General features: G+C 42.1%; 1 long non-coding RNA gene across 5 annotated transcripts; it reads left to right on the plus strand.

Moving 5' to 3' along the window:
• The first annotated feature begins 8,675 nt into the window (after positions 1–8,675).
• Positions 8,676–16,607, plus strand: LOC118476730 (uncharacterized). 5 transcript variants are annotated; one of them, XR_004857309.1, is made up of 6 exons: positions 8,678–9,277; positions 10,249–10,330; positions 10,467–10,541; positions 11,231–11,361; positions 11,576–15,627; positions 16,538–16,607. It is a non-coding gene; the product is annotated as an uncharacterized lncRNA (long non-coding RNA). The 5 variants fall into 5 exon arrangements; XR_004857313.1 differs by having other exon boundaries at positions 8,742–9,277; positions 11,576–11,732; positions 16,538–16,573; XR_004857310.1 differs by lacking the exon at positions 16,538–16,607 and having other exon boundaries at positions 8,676–9,277; positions 10,408–10,541; positions 11,576–13,749.
• Positions 16,608–17,074: the final 467 nt, after the last annotated feature.

Here is a 17,074-nt window from a genome sequence, read left to right on the forward strand (position 1 = left end):
AGGTAACCCATCAAATTATGCATATATATCGAAGAATAAACTTTATTAAATGTATTGTTTGGGATCAAATAGAGTATGCAGAGAGAGAAGTCCACTTGCCTTGCTTATTGAAAACTTGAGGTTCTTCCACGGATAGGAATAGATCTTGATTCTTAACTACTAGATCAACCACTGAATACCACACAAACAAACAAGAAGAAACAAACACCACTCAATAACATACAACATTCACCATACGTAAAGCTAAAAGAAAGCCTAACGAAAAGAGCGTTCGTTTTTCAAAAACATCGCAAGTAAAGGTTATAATAAGAGGGTATTATTTTCAAAAATGTGTGATCTATACTTTATAAAATAAGACATGAGCTTAAAATGTCTTAATTAAAATATACAAATATTAGGTTCAGTATATAGAAAGTGATGGATTCCTACTATCGCGATGGCTGCTGATTATGTGTTCACGTTGATTTTAGGCGGTTTTCATTTACGCCTCGTTTGGATCCTTGGAATTGAATTCCATTCTAATAATAGTAATTTAGGCACGTATCAATTAAACTAATATGGTCTTATGCAAAATATATTTGTATGTTATTATTAGCAAGATGTCGGAGATATTTATGCAATACATTGTTTCTATAGAGGAGTGAACCGAAGAGTGTCCTATAAGTTACAGAGTAGAAACATATTCTACTGATACATAAAATTATTTCTCATTCTCTTTCTATGAATTTGAGATAGGCGTATATTTGAACTTTGGAAAGTGGTGGAATGTCAAATTCCAAACCAAATAGGTTACTTTATTAAGTAAATTTCAATTCCTCTGAAATAGATAGATCCAAACGGCCCCTTAAACGATTCACATAGAGTTGGCTGAAAAGCTGGACGTTTGGCAGTCCACGACAACTTCTCACCAGAAAGTTCTAAAACAAACAGTGTCTTAGTCGGGTAAGTCTTGTGGAGTATTTGTATATTCAGGATTTTCTTCCCTATGTTGTTGCAAGAGATGCTCTTGATACTGTGTACTTTTGTTGAATAAGACATGTTCTAACTTTTGTAGTAATGTAATAGTGAGAACTTTTGGGGAGGTTTTTACCTTCCAGTGATGTAATACGTTATGTTGTACTTCAAAAAACCAAGGCTTCTAATAATAAGTACTTCTCCTATATTGTATACTTTGAACCTCTTAATGCAAATTATGTTATTGTAATCCTTCCATGTTTTCTCTGATTTATGTTGTATGAAATGTATATTTCTGAAATTTCTGCAAAATGGGTTATGTTCAATCGATTGTGAATATAAGAGAAGTGATTCGGATTTCTATGGAACCCTATGGATCCTTATAACTTATGTGGTTCATGTACATAGCCATTTGAGGCCTTCGAGACAAGGACAGTGGATAGGTATATGTGGGCCTATAACTTGGGAGGTTCTATGACATTTATACTTTATCACATCGAATATTTAAATGATAATTATGAGTATTAAATATAATATATATATCTAATTACAAGACTAAAAGGTGAGATGATTTTATTAAACTTAATTAGTTAATACTCATAATTGATATTTAAGCATTCGATAAACTTTAGTCGGGGACCAAACACCCCTTACAAGAGCAGGAAATAAACTCAAGACGGTACTAGAGATCAAGCTGCATCTTTCATCTTGGTTGAATAGATATAAGTGGGTGTTTAGTTCCCCTAACTAAAGTTTAGTTCATGTCGCATCAAATATTTAAATATCAATTATGAGTATTAAATATAGGCTTAATTAGGTTTAATAAATTTGTCTGTATAATTAGTTTTATAAGTAGACCATATTTAATACTCGTAATTATTGTTCAAACATTCAATATGTCAGGAACTAAATTTTATTTGGGTGGAACCAAGCATCCTCTAATTCAAGCAGGTAGTTGGTGGACGAGCAACAACGACAAAAATATCAACTAGGGGTGGTAATGGACTCTATATTTTACACTACAAAATTTAAAGATCAGGTTGAATATCGAGCTTTATTTATATTTACCTTTGAATTAAAATTAATTAAGGGTTCAAAGAAACTTTTAGATTGATCCATTACTACTCCTATATGCAACCATGATGTGACAGGGGCTAAGATAACTTGATAGCCAGTGGTGCTTTTGCAGAAGTGGCCTCTGTACGGGCAGTTAACATTGATACCTAGATATCACGAAATATTCGCAATGTAGCTGTTTTACAGCCGTTATGGATAACTTGATAGCTAGTGGTGCTTTTGCAGAAGTGGCCTCTGTACGGGCAGTTAACATTGATACCTAGATATCACGAAATATTCGCAATGTAGCTGTTTTACAGCCGTTATGGATAACTTGATAGCTAGTGGTGCTTTTGTAGAAGTGGCCTCTGTACGGGAAGTTAACAGTAATACCTAGATATCACGAAAGATTAGCAATGTAGCTGTTTTACAGCCGTTGTGGTTGTTGCTCGCTGCGTTCTCACTCTCATTAGGTGTTGTTTAGTTCCACCTAGTAATTTTAAGTCTCTGTATATCGAATCTTTGGATGCTAGTTAGAAGTACCAACTATAGTTAATTATAAAATTAATTATACATATGAAGACTAACGATAGGACGAACCTATTAAACCTAATTAATCTATGATTTGTTTATGTGATGATATAATAAATATTTTCTAATCATGAATTAATTATGCTTAATAATATTTATTGTCATTTAGTATTCATATATATATATATACAATTAGTTTTATAATTATTCTATATTTAATACTCATAATAAGTATTGAAACATACGATATGACATGGACTAAATTTTAGACCCTGCAACCAAATACCTTAGAATCATACCAGCTACAGCCAGAAGTTATTGTTAAGGGCGTGGTTGGTTGGCTATTTTGAGCCCAACGATGCCCTCTGCATGCAGGTACAACATGTTTGGTTAGCGGCGAGCCTAGGCGACGAGATGCAAACACACGTGCGTAGTCTGGGGGGATTCGATGGATTTGGTTTCGGTTTCTCTAGGCCTGAGTTGTACCTGCATGGCTAGGGCTAAGCGCGCACGGGGAGCAAGACAACGACGATACGAAGAAAACGGCAACCAAACTCTTTCACGTACGACATGGCTAGGGCTAAGCAGACAACCAAACGCATTCCACTTACATATGCTCTGTCTGGCCCCTGAGAGATTGGCCTGCGCGCGGCTGCGAGTCATGTTGACCATGTCGCCAAACCAATCGCGCTCCAATGGCACTATATAAATCTCTCCTAATCTCTATCTCTACTAACTATTAAGAGTAAAGTGTAGACTGCCCCCGCCGCGGTTCCCCTCCCGCCCGCGGATCACGCGCCCGCCCGCCACCTAAGGATGAAAACGGCCGGTAACGGTCGGAAAAAACCTCTCACCGTTTTCACCCGCATAAATTTTTGTTCGGTCGTAATCGGTAAACGGGAAAGTCGGAAACGGATAACGGTCGGTAAATTCCGGTATATCGAAAACGGATAAATCCGAGCAAAATAGCTCGAAATTGATCGGGAAACGGTAACTGTAATCGGAAAAGCTCACAATAAACAAATCCTAACCACACAGATGTTCATTCACATCCACATACAAGTCTCATTCACAAAAGTACACAAAACACAATCTTGTCCACATATAATTGGTCATACACTCATCCATGTCCACTCTTAAATTATAACACACAACACATAAGTCTTAAAACACGATTGTTCATTCACATTCACATACAAGTCTCAACCACACAAATATACAATACATAGTCATGACCACACATAAATGATCATACATGTTCACTAAAGTTTTAACCACATAGTATATAAGTCTTAAACACACGATACATAAACTAGAAATCATGTGGCATGTCGTCTGGAACACTTGATATATCTTCTATGACATCTAAAACCCTAATCTCTAAACCCTAACGAGTATAGTTCTTACCTCCTTTGTTTTTTTTGTGGACCGGAAAAATACGGTTAAAATACGGGAAAATACCGGATTTTCCCGAGAATTCCGAAAACGGACGGTAAATATGTCTCACCGTTTACCGTACCGTTTTCGTAATAACACATCCCGTTTCCGTCCCGTTTTCCGTATATCCCGAAAAATATGAAAATGGTCGGAAAAATCTGGTAAACGGTACCGGGAATTTACCGAATTTTACCGACCATTTACATCCTTACCGCCACCCCCGCCGCGATTCTGCTCCCGCCCGCGAATTACGCGCTCTCCCCTCCCGCCCGCGGATTACGCGCTCTCCCCTCCCCCCTCGCCGCGATTCTCCTCCCTCACGCGCCCGAGCGCGGCGAGGTCGAACTCGGAGAAGAAGGGGCCCTGCAGGGCGGTGTTGACGCAGTGCACGGCGCAGAGCTTCCCTTCCTGCACCTCGTGGTAGAGCAGCCCGTCGTTGCTCGCCGCCTCCCTCACGCGCCCGAGCCCCCCCCCCTTCACGCGCCCGAGATAGGCAGGAGGAGGGGCGATGCCTTCGACCTCCTGCCACAATCTCCTCGACCTCGCCGCGGCCGACGAGGTGCCCCTGTCGTCGCCAACGCCGCTCCGCCTCCCGCGCGTCATGTCTGTCGCGTCCCCGGCCTCACCCACCTCGCCGCCCCGCGCCCGCCACGCCGCGTCATCGTCTTCCACCGCTTGCCACTCCACGCGTCGCCCTTCGGGTTCGCCTTCTCCGTCGACGCCGGCACCGTCGCGTACCAGCTCCGCTCGGGGCTGCCCGCCAACGCGCCCGTCCTCCACATCGGCACCCTCCCAGCCGCCGCGGCCGAAGCCGCCTCAGATGAGCTGTCTGACTACCTGCTGGCCATTTTCTCGTGCCTTCCCGTGTACCTCCCCTTCGGGATCGACATGGGCCAGCTCAGATCGGTGGTCTCGGTGCCGGAGACGGAGGATGCGGTGCGGCGGGTGACCGAGGCGTACAAGGGACGACGCATCATGGTCGGTGTCGACGACGCGATCTGTTCAAGGGGATCGAGCTCAAGTTCCTGGCGATGGGAGCAGCTGCTCGTGGAGGACGGGAGCTCCGCGGCCGCGCCGTGCTCGTGCAGATTGCCAACCCTGCGTGCAGCGAGGGGCGCGACATGCAGGGCGTGCAGGACGAGGCCAGGGCCATCAGCGCCTGGGTCAATGCGCGCTTTGGCACCCCCGGGTACACGCCGATCATGCTCATCGACGCCCTGGTGACGCCGCAGGAGAAGGCCGCCTACTACGCGGCTGCCGAGTGCTGCGTCGTCAGTGCCGCGACGGGCTCCACCGGATCCCCTACATCTACACGGTGTGCCGGCAGGAGAACACCGCGCTCGGAGACGACTCGCCCAAGCGGAGCATCATCGTGCTCTCGGAGTTCGTCAGTTGCTCCTCGTCCCTGAGCGGCGCGATCCGCGTCAACCCGTGGAGCGTGGAGTCCGTGGCGGAGGCCATGAACGTAGCGCTGCGGATGCCGGAGGCCGAGCAGCGGCTACAGAAGCACTACAGATTCCGATGAAGTGCTTTCAGGTTATCATGCTCCACTGATAGGCTGACAGAAGTTATGGTTCTTCAGATTCTGGTTTTCTTCAAACAAGGTTTGCACCTCTTTCTTAGCTTTCAAGGACATCCCTTTTTGGCCAAAAAAAGATAACGACCTGCAACACCATGCAGCCTGATGATTTCAGGGAATGTAATTCACATTGTTTATTGAATTAGAGTGAACACTTTTTAAGCGTTTTCTAAGTAACAACCAACTCAAAAGAAAACAATGGAGCTATTGTCAATGCTTATCCCAAACCACAGTCCAGTTTTTCTCTGGCAGTTTAGAATTTACACTAACAAGAGATATAATGAAATATATTTTCTTGTATAGAAAAAGAAATATGATGTTGTTCTCTTCCTCCGTGCAGTTAACTGCTACCCTGGCCACAATTTTCTGTTACTTTGCAGTTTATTTCCATTCAACATGAGTCATGTTGTTTTTTTACTCTTCATACAGCATTTCGAGTTGCCATGATTTCAATGCAACTGTCTTGTGCTTTCAGCCTCACATAGCCATAAGTCCTTTTTCATGCTTTTGAGTTGTGAGTATTGACCAGAACTAAATGCCTCCTCTGTCGTTGCACTTTGGGCACAGGGATAAGCTAGAGCTTAAAGCCGTGAAAGACGGTTCTGCAAGCTATGCTGCTCTGGAAAAGAAAGCAGAGTTGTATGAAAAGTTATCCAGAGGCGAGCTACCTGATGAAGAAAACAAAAATGGTACTATATTCATAGCATCTGAGCATTTAGTGCATAGGCATACAACACGATGAATATGAATTGAGCTTTCAATATAAGATATTGAAATTTTAGGTGCTGGGTTATTGTATACCAGTAGGCACATGAAACGGAGCAGTCCTAGGCTATGCCAGGGCCAACATATTTTTCATGCTGTGAGGTACTGTTCATGGTGTTCTTAGGATTAAATTTGTTATTTAAAGATAAGGTTAGATTGAGTTGATTCCTTGATTTTAGAGAATGGTCTCTTAAAAGACAAGTTACTCATCCATGTGAGGATGGAATTCTGGTTAATCAATAAATGACAAATAAGTGGATCTAGACTATCTCCTTATCTATTCCTGTCCTTGCGGTGTAGTTGATGGGAATCGGCATAAGTGCACTGCTTGGATGAAGGGCCATCGAATTTATGCCCTTGACATACTATCTTTTATGTTCAGACACTTCATTAATTTATTAGGTACCTGATTTGAGATCTCAAGTAAAAAAATCCATGATACCTATTGTTTGATACTTGCTTGATACAAGTTTCGGACAATATTCATGACATGGTGAGATCAGTGAACATCATTGCCAATAGCCCAGTAGTGATATCAATATATCACTGAACTTCTTGGCTTCAGCACATTTTCCTCTCTTTGTAATATATTATTGAACTTCTCGACTTTAACACCTTGATTTCTCGTGGCGATATAATGTGGCCGCTTTGGATTTTGTACAATGACGTGTTGTGACCTTTTGATTGACTTGCACGATGTGGTACATCTACAGGGAAGTTCATGAGGAAGTAACTGAGGCAAGGCAGAAGGCCTCAACGGTAAGATCTCGACGACAAGAGCAGGATGCTGCTCGTCGAGAGAAACTCAGCCAAGCTTACCTGAAGAAACGATTAGAGAAGTTGATTGCTGAAACACAGGTCTCTACTAACTATTAAGGCATTAGTGTAGACTGCCCCCACCTCCCCTCTGCCCGTGGCAACCCCCACCCACCCGCAAACCCCGCAAGCAAGCCGCCGTCTTCCGCCCGCAAACCCTGGAAGCAAGCGCCGTCTTCCGCACGAAAACCCCGCAAGCAAGCAGTCGTCATCCGCGCGCAAATCCTGCAAGCAAGTCGTCGTCTTCCGCGATATGGGGTATAGCCCAGCTCCATCTTTGTACACTGATATTTTTGCTCTCTGTTAGTTGGTCTTATACCTTGAGAAAGTACTATAATGTTTAGTGAAATACTGAAAGTTTAGTCCTTTGTGTATTTTTGTTCTATGTCAGTTGGTCTTGGAATGTAAGTAGTGAGGGGTTTCTAATTGGTTGGTAATTCAGAATTGTTCGAAATTTCATGGATGGACATATTTACATTTTATAATTGTTGTTGTGTTTTTGGTATACCAACTGAAACTTTAGTTCTTTGCATTTTTTGCTCTGTCGGTTGGTCCTGGAATATAGGTAGTGGGTGGTTTCTAATTGGTTGGTAATTCTGAATTGTTTGAATTTCATGGGTGGACATATTTACATTTTATGTTGTGTTTTGGTATACCAAGCGAAATATTGTGGCCATGTTTGGATCTCTCCATATAATCATTATCTGCTAAACTTTTGTTGTTAGGATCCAAACATACCCAACTAATAGGCTAAATAATTGTGTTATTGTGGCCACTAGATATTTGTCGCTTCAAGGTTTTGAAGTAGCTCACGTTATAGCTTGTGGAGCAGAAGGGTGCAAACGATGAGGTACTCCAAGCTATCTTGTTTCCTTCTTCGTTCCATCTCATGTTTCATTAGTGATTAGAACTACAATCATCAAATGATGGATTTGACTAGACTTGTTCTACTTGTACTTTTCTGTGTGCATTGCAGAACATGGAGGTGGCGGTTGAGAGGAGCTTGTGGAACCTGTCAAGTGGTAGGGACCGATGGATGGGCTGGAGGCGCTAGCTGACAGCTTATGTGTGCTATATAGTCGTCCGTTAGCTCCTTATATATATGTACAACACTAGCAACTCAACTTAAATTCGCTGGAAGATTGTATTTATATGTGCAACCATTAAATCGGTGTATGCTAATGTCCAATTCTGTTGTATTCTGTTTTTTATAAACTTGCAAGCTATTACTTGTATCATGGCCATTGTACACATGTATGCTTTTTTGTACGGTGCACTTGCATCTGTCTCTATTTCACTCTCTCACTCATCTGCTTTTTTATGCTTCTCTTTCGGATATACTATTGAACACATAGATAACCAGACATTTTGTCCAATATTTTGTATTGTGTTGCAACACACGGACACCTAACTAGATGGGCTTCCGAGCAAACCTTCTTCAGACCCCCAAGGAAATATAAGATCCGATCAGATATGTATCGTGCTCATCCCAGCGTACTCCCGTTGCAACGCACGGGCACACACCTAGTTAATCTATATGTTGCTATTGTGGGCGTCCACAACTTCACCGTGCCCCCCCCCCCCCCCCCCCCCCCCCCCCCCCCCCCCCCGCGCCCCCGCTCTCCGCCATCAGCAATCCCCGGTCACCCGCGCGCCACCGCTCTCCGCCATCAGCGCCCGCTCTCCGCCATCAGTGCTCCCCCGGTCCCTCACGCGCTCTCCGCCATCGGCCACGTGAAGATCCCCCGAAAACCTCCTCCACATCAGCCCCCCCGGTCGCCCGCCGCCATCAGCATCTTCCACCTCGCCTGCGGCCGCGTCCCCCGCGCGCCCCCGCTCTCCTCCATCTGCCGCGTGAAGCTCTCCCGAAAACCTCCTCCACATCAGCGCCCCCCGCCATGCCCCTGTATCTCGCCTAGCACACGCCGCGCCCACGCAGGCAGCCGTGGATCTCGCCCCCACCGTCGAGCTTCCATGGTAGGCATCCTCTTCCATACTAGGCGGCCATGGCATGAACCCATCCCCTATCCGCGCCCCCATCGCACGGGCCCTAATCCTAGAATGGTGCCTTCCTCCTTCTCTGTCGCCTCTGCCCTACTCAGACCTTCGAGACTTCCACTGGCGATACACACCCACTAGGTACGTGCACCCCTTCTCCTCTATTCCTACTATGCAAAACCAAGCACTCAAACTCTAGTTACGTATTCAAATATGAAGTTGTTGTTCCAATCGATGATCAAGGAGCAGACACAACTGATCGAGCTCTTATTGGAATTCCAAACACCGCTCCACTAAATATTTCCCCATAGGTGTACGTGCACCCCTTCTCCTCTGCTCCTACTATGCGAAACCAACCACTCAAACTCTAGCTACGTTTTCAGATCTGAAGTTGTTGTTCATAGAAAGGATCAACAAGTACTGATTTTCTTTCTTTTTTTGTTGTTTAAGATTTTTGGGTTAATTCTCTTTTATTCCCCCTACATACAAAAATATAGTATTAGAAAATATACACCAAATAAAAATCCAAAATAACTCCATCGCAACTTTTTTGCTTCATCCTTCCTTGTATACTCCTACTTAAATGCACACTAAAGATTGATGTGCACCATGGTCATTGTACCCAGTGTGGTGATATTACTGTGATTTAACCTCACTGTTGTAATTATAATTAATAGCATGTCAATTATTTTACAGTTTCAAGCGGTTCGGGGAATGGTCCATACAAATCCACAAATTTTGTAGCTTTTGTATTCTTTGTTTGGGATTACATTCTACGGCCTCTTATGTAGCACCTGCCTGAACATTTTGCTGGTAGCACGTTATAGCCTATGTTGGTTGAATTGAGCAAGAATAATCCTCAAAATCTAAGGTTTATTGATAGTATCATGATGAGTGTCTTCAATTACTAAATGAGCCCTTTGAGGGCGGAGGGGCAATCATTCTCTTATTTGATTAAATTTAACTATTTTCCGCTTCGTTTTTGGTTTTGTCTACTTCATTACAACTTGCCAATTGTCATAGATTTTTGGTATTTTGTGAATTGTTGTTTAGCGATTTTATAAATAGATAGTGTTATCTCATTTTTCTGTCCATTTCCTCAAAATCTCTAGGGAATTCTTAGACCAACATGAGGAGGAAGAAATGCCTCATGTTATTAGTGTTACACCAGACGTACAAGAGGCCATTGGACGGGTAAGCATGGCATTGTTGAGCTCTGCGATCCTCCGTTTGAGGTCACAAGATCATCTTTTGATTTTTTTTATATTCAGCTTGAGTCCATGGGGTTTGACTGAGCATGTGTTATTGAAGCATTCTTTGCCTGCGATAGGAATGAGGAGCTATCTGCAAACTATCTTCTTGAGCAAGCTGGTGAGGAAGATTAAGCCAGAGTAGTTTTCGTATGGTGAGGACTCTGCCATCCTTGGTTTGTCATCCTCCTAAACATAAAACATATATGGCAAGTGGCTCACCTATGGGGTGATTTCCTTTTTCCTTTTGAACCTTGCCTCTTGTCAACATCTGACCGACATTGATCAAGATTTTTAGTTCCGAGTGACTAAGAGTTGATATGAAGCTGACAATCATTTGAATTGATTTCTTTGTGCAAGACTTGTATTACATAAACATTTAAATACATGTAGTTGAACATTTTAGTAGAAATGTTATAGTTGCGATCTCCCATCATTGTCTTTCATTAGTGTGGTGGTAAACATTAGTTCTGCTCATGTATGCATATAGGCTGGGGGAAGTGCAAGGATAAAAGGGAGAATGACAAATTGACAATATGTTTGCGACAAACAGTCATGCTGCCCTCAAGTGTGGATGATGAGTGTAGATAAAATGTTAACTGTGCCAAGGCTATCATTGCCAAGTGTATACATGCTGCCTTTGTAGTTCTAACAGAATGTTAGATAAATGCAACAGTTGTTTAGATAGACTATTTGCTATTTTTATGATAAAAATATTTGCTTGATCGATTAACCAACGTTGGAGTTACAAAATGGTAGTAGCATATTGCATGATTTGAAACTGGAATTACATAATCGAATAGATTACATCAGCTGTGAAAACACTTTGCATCCCATTTCGCAGGGTACAAACATAGCTTTGCGTCAATCGATGCCAGGCAAATGTAGAACGCTTGGTAGCCGGTCAGCGCTATGTGTAGAACACATACTCCAGAGATGAACATGGATCACGAGAACTGGAATAATTGCTGTCAGGTTTTTCTCATTACCTGAACTCCATTATGTGCTTGGGTTAACCCTACCAAGATGTAACACTGTCTGCCTCCTGTTTTCCTACCAAGCAAATTTAGCTCCAAATGAAATGTTATGTTCTCTGAATTCTAATGCATATAAGCCACACAAATGATTTTTTACATCCAAAGTCACCTGACCATGAATATGTTGAGTTTTAATTGCTCTTTTATGTCAGCTGCATTGAAACAGGCAGATCCTATTAACAACTCCGCATTGGCTCTCTGCCCCAGCCATGGACCCATGACATCGGTGGTTTCGCGCACCTCAAAGACATGGGTGGGGAGGCATCGCGGCTGCTGCACGCCCTCTAGAGAATGCTTATCGATCATCAGGTGCATTCAATTACGCTTTCGGTTGCTGCATTGAGAAATGAATCAGTCGAACTGTGAACCAACTACTTGAAATTTCACGTGATGTGGGGTATAGTGGCAATGCATAAGCCCACATGGAGCACTGGGTCTTCGAGGTGACACACTGACATTGCAACTGAACACACTTGTCTATGTGGCTATGGCTACGGTATACATAGAGTCGTACATTAGGTAGCTTATTCAATCAAATAATGTCCGGTTTTGTCATGAAAGTGATAATAATCTTCTATATAAACTTGGTCAAACGTAAGACATTTCACTTAAAATAAAACCAGAACGTCTCTCTTTTTCGGTGGAGATAGTATTAATATAATTTCGAAAATTCTGATCTGCGAGTTGGTACTTTGATAATTCAAATCCATGTTGCCAAAAGCTAACTGATATAATACTTTCTTCAACAGTAACTATCATACTATCTGCATCTTCTATGATCTATTAAAGTACCTCACAAGAGATCCAATTAATGATTCACACCTGCAAGATAACACCTGTAGTGGAAATCCAGTTTTCTGGTGTGAGTCTAAATATTTCAGAAACAATGAAAGCATAGAAGAAAATGCTGCAGTAGGACAATACCTAATTATCATGTGCATGCCCCTAGACCCTCCATTTTTCTCTTAGCGAGGAAGCAGAAAACCAAACTCAAATACAAGAAATATTAGTCAATACAAAGTGGCCAAATTTCTCGAGACAGAAAAAGACAGGTGGGATGTAGAAAGGGACTTAAAAGTTGAAACCATTGGCCCCATGTACTGCGGCAAAATATTTCTCTTCTTCTGGCAGTACAGTAGCTTGCATCATATGTGACATCCTCTTTATAGTACAGGAAGTCAAGAATAGCCCGAGTGCTCAGCACATATGCTACATGCTCCCAACTACATTACCCCTTCTTTGAAGTGGCGAGCAAAGCGAGAAGTTTGAGTGGGGCCCAAAACCTGAGTGGGGCCTAAATAGAAACCTACTTACTAATGGACCTTTATAGCTACAATGAATAAGATAAAAACTCCACTGAAACCAGAAAATTGAGTGGGACCCCGTGCCCCAGTCAGCCCAACGTGAGCCTACCCTTGCTTCTCTGCTCAGACATGCACATAAACTGAATTCGTCTCATTTATTTATGTTTAAGGTGTGTCGTTTATTCACTTGCTCCAGCTGCTGCTATCACCCCAACCAAATCAATTTTGAAGGCCGAATTATCTAACAACATTTCCAAAGGGAATATTTCAAGTTCACCTACACGGCCGCACCTTCTCCCGAACAACGTGGAGCAAGCAATCATTTCCTGTAGAATAATATGCGAATAATGAAGTCATAACACCTTTTGATTTGAACAAAGGGAAAACAATAAATATGAGAAATAGGGTGCAAATAAGATGTCTAATAAAGGTATAAATCGAAGACCAAGTTCTCATGTTGCAAATGTAGATGATAATACAAATGAAGTCTGGAGCTTACAGTTCTGCAGAGTTTGTTTATTAATCGAGGTTCTTTTATTAATGTTGAAGTTGTTGGAACTTTAGTTTGGCAGAGTTTGTTGCCTTTTCTTTTGGCTATCAAACCTGTTTGTATCTTTATTGCTTTCATCAAGTGGTATTGTATATCGAACTTGTGCTTTGATGATTTCTCTTTTACCTTTTGAACATAGGCATAGGAACGGTTTTCTGAACTGGACCACATTAGCAGGACATCGTTATGTTCGATAGATGCACAAAGCACTACTGGATTCGAGGTTTCAGTTAAGGTTGAACAGTTCGACTCTGACACGTCAAGGCGCTAGAAGTTTGGACAAGAAGAATTATGATCATTATAGTTTGGGGCAACCAATATCATTATTACGACAATGGCTAGGGTCCAAATGATTCTCATCTTCAATTTTCGTAATGATTTGGTTATAGAATTACAATTTTTTATTGTCTTGATATTTTTTAACACTACCCTAAATGGTTGAATGGATGCTAGAATTATGTCAAGATTTTTCTGTGCCGTCGCAACACACGGGCACTGTACTAGTTCTATAATATATAGATATTTAGGACTGTAATTGTACTCGCTAAACTTCACCGTAAAGCAGCTGTACAGGAAATTATAGAATTTTATGGAACACTCTTTTAGGCGTGGAACAGAAACCGAACCTAACTAACTAAAAAGTATAGAATGAAACTGAAAAATATAGAGTGGATAAGTCATAAACGTCTCCTTAGTATAACGTGGCTCGATACAGTGTTTATTCATCAATCTTTTAGTTTTACAAAAAAGTCTATATATACCGCAACTATTTCTAACTATGGTTTACTAATCCTTGTTTGGATCGACCCCATAAAACTAGGCAACGTATCAAGTGCAAACCAATTTTTTGTGCAAATACCATACAAACTAACTAACAAAAGTCACAAAAAATATCAAAAATGTTATGAATGTATTTTATTGCCTACTCTATCATTGTATAAAATTTTAAATTCAAATCCATCATATATTAAAACATGCAAAAAAACAAAATTCTGAGATAATTTTCACTTTTTTGTATCTAAGAATTTTCTCTTTTTTTGTATCTCTTAACATATGATGAATTTGAACTTGAAATTTTATACAGTGGTAGAGTAGGTAATATAGTAGATCTATAATCTTTTGAGAATTTTTTGTAACTTTTGTTAGTTGGTTTGCATGGAGTTTGCACGGAAACTTTGTTTGCACCTGATACGTTGCCATACAACTAATAGGTGTTAGTTCATATTGTAACGAAAATGGACTCCTACCCATTTGTCTAAGTAATTTTGGTGTTTGATGAACAACGTAATCAGTGAACTAATGTTTTGCAGATGTTTATATTTTATAGTTCACAGGATGCGAAGTGTATTGGACTGTAATACCCAAGTTGTAAAGAGAAATAAAGGAGATAATTGTTCCTATGTGATTTGCCTCTAACATTTTGAACATATGAATAACCATATGTAAAAGTGAATAATTCTTTAATAGAACCTAAATAAGCCATACATCATGCTGGAGTCTCTTTGTGTGTGCATTTGGTAATAATAATAATAATAATAATAAAGTTAATAGAAACATATTAGTAGCTCAATTAGAAATTAAAGATCTAATTGGAATTTTGGAATACAAAACAAATAGATAAAATAATATATGAATAAATATATTCCTGCCCTAGGTTTTGAATTTGTACATTTAGCCCAAGGAGTGAAACTCAACCAAATTTGAATTTAAAATTTGAAATTCGAAAATAGGAAGAAGGAAAAACAAAGAAAAAGGAAAAATACTTACCCTACCCGCGCTTGGGCCTATTCCTGAGTTCTCGGCCCACTTATGCCATCATAGCGGTCCACGCGCGCGCCGCGTGCTCTGCGACTGACCGGCGGGCCCACTGGCCAGTGAACCGCGGGCGCTCGGGCGTGACTTCAAACACTGGGAACCAGACCCCACTGTTAGACTCCGTGCCCTCTCCCTCGATCGCTCGCCGTGGAAATCGGGCGCCGCGACCACTTCGCCGCGAAATCCGCGGAACTGGGTAGACTAGACCACCCTTCTGGACCGGGTACAAAGGAAGCCCGGGCCCCTCTTTCCCCCTCCTAGCTTTTAACTTCCCTTACACAATTGAAGCACCAGACCGAGGCATAGGCGAGGGAGTCGGTGGGACTATCCGCGGTGGAATTCACCAGCCGTCACCTGCGCGCGGTCGACGTCGGTGTTTGGAGTTGGGGAACGGCGGGCGCATCACGACACATCGCTCGGTGGTCGATGATTGGGAGGAGGCGGCTCCGTACAGGCGGAATTTCTCACCGTCGCTGGGAAATCTCTGTGGACCGCACAACCACGTGGACAGAGCCGCTATCGTCCCGAATCCGGGGTAAGATCACCTCCATACTCTCTGCCCTACTCTCCTCTACGCGAGTACCCTTCGGATGAGGTCTTGGGGCATTAAATCGCAGTGTCCGCGCTCGGCGGCGAAGCGCCGTCGTGAAGTACAATCCACCGTCGTGTTGGAGGGCAGAAGGTTGAAGATGACGCCGGGCCATCCGATCTGATCGTGCGGCTAGGATTAGATCAACATACCCCCTCGTCCCCAATTAAATGGTGGCTGTCGATCTCGGGATCGGTGGTTCGTGTGTGTGTTGGCGTGGACGGATCTGGGCCATGGATCCCAGATCCAATAGCAGCGGGCGCTTACCGATTCATAGCCGAGTCAATCTAATCTGGCGCGACGGAACCAAATCAGGTGGTGGATACCTTTCCATACCATTTCGGCCGTGACATTTTACAGTCGGGCCCCTAGGGTTAGTAGAAATCAACCCACGGTACACATGTCGTGTAAAGACTCGGAATTCTTATAGAATACCCCCTGCACTCTTCTGATTTAATGTGCGCAGTCCAGGGCAAAAGAAAATCAAAGAAAATGAAATAGAAATTGATTTTTAATGTAAAAGTAATTGTTAGAACTTATTTAATCCCTAGAAAATCCATATTTAGTCCAAATTGATCCATTCCAGTTCCTATAATTTTGTATTAATATTGTCTATAACTTAGTAACATTGTTTTAACATGAAAACTGTATTAAAATTGATCTCTTAATTAATCTTATACCAAACACATAAAACCTTTGGAAATTCATAACTCAAAATCTGTAACTCCGAATTTAGCGATTCTTTTTCCTATGATCTCGTTATGATGTGTAGATTATTATTATGTATTTTGTATACATATTTAGTGTGATGTTAATTTCTTCCTTGTACCATGCTTGTTTGTATTGTGGCGAGTAGAAGAACCAGTGACCGAGGATCCAGGTGTTCAGCAGGTAGAAGTTGCTGAGCAGGAGCTCATTGAAGGCAAGTTATGCCCTTGACCACTTTTATTACCCAATAATGTTCTTTATAATCATTTATTCATGCATAGTCTTAATTTTGATGGGACCCAATAGGTCACCCTAGTCTGGTTATCTTTTCACCTTGTTTACCCCTGAACTATTTGGGTAGTTTTTGCTATTGCTCTTTATGGTTTTGGGATTAATATTACATTATGATAATGTTCCAATTATACTGTTGTTTTATTTATTGTTCATGACAAGATCATTATATTAATTGGGACATGGAGCTTAACTTGAGAAACACGTGCCACCACAAGGATAGAATGGGACGCCCTTGGCTGACTAACTAGGAAAGCTAGTGGAGGACTACCTTACCCGATAGGGGCAAGGGCAGTAGGGGAGTAGGCGTGTAGGGAGGCTCCCGGGTTGATTTTGCTGCGATGGCGGGCAGATGGGGGATTACTGCATTGCTCTTCCTAGACTGTAGCGGGTT

Source organism: Zea mays, chromosome 3 (assembly GCF_902167145.1).
Source record: "Zea mays cultivar B73 chromosome 3, Zm-B73-REFERENCE-NAM-5.0, whole genome shotgun sequence".
NCBI lineage: Eukaryota > Viridiplantae > Streptophyta > Magnoliopsida > Poales > Poaceae > Zea > Zea mays.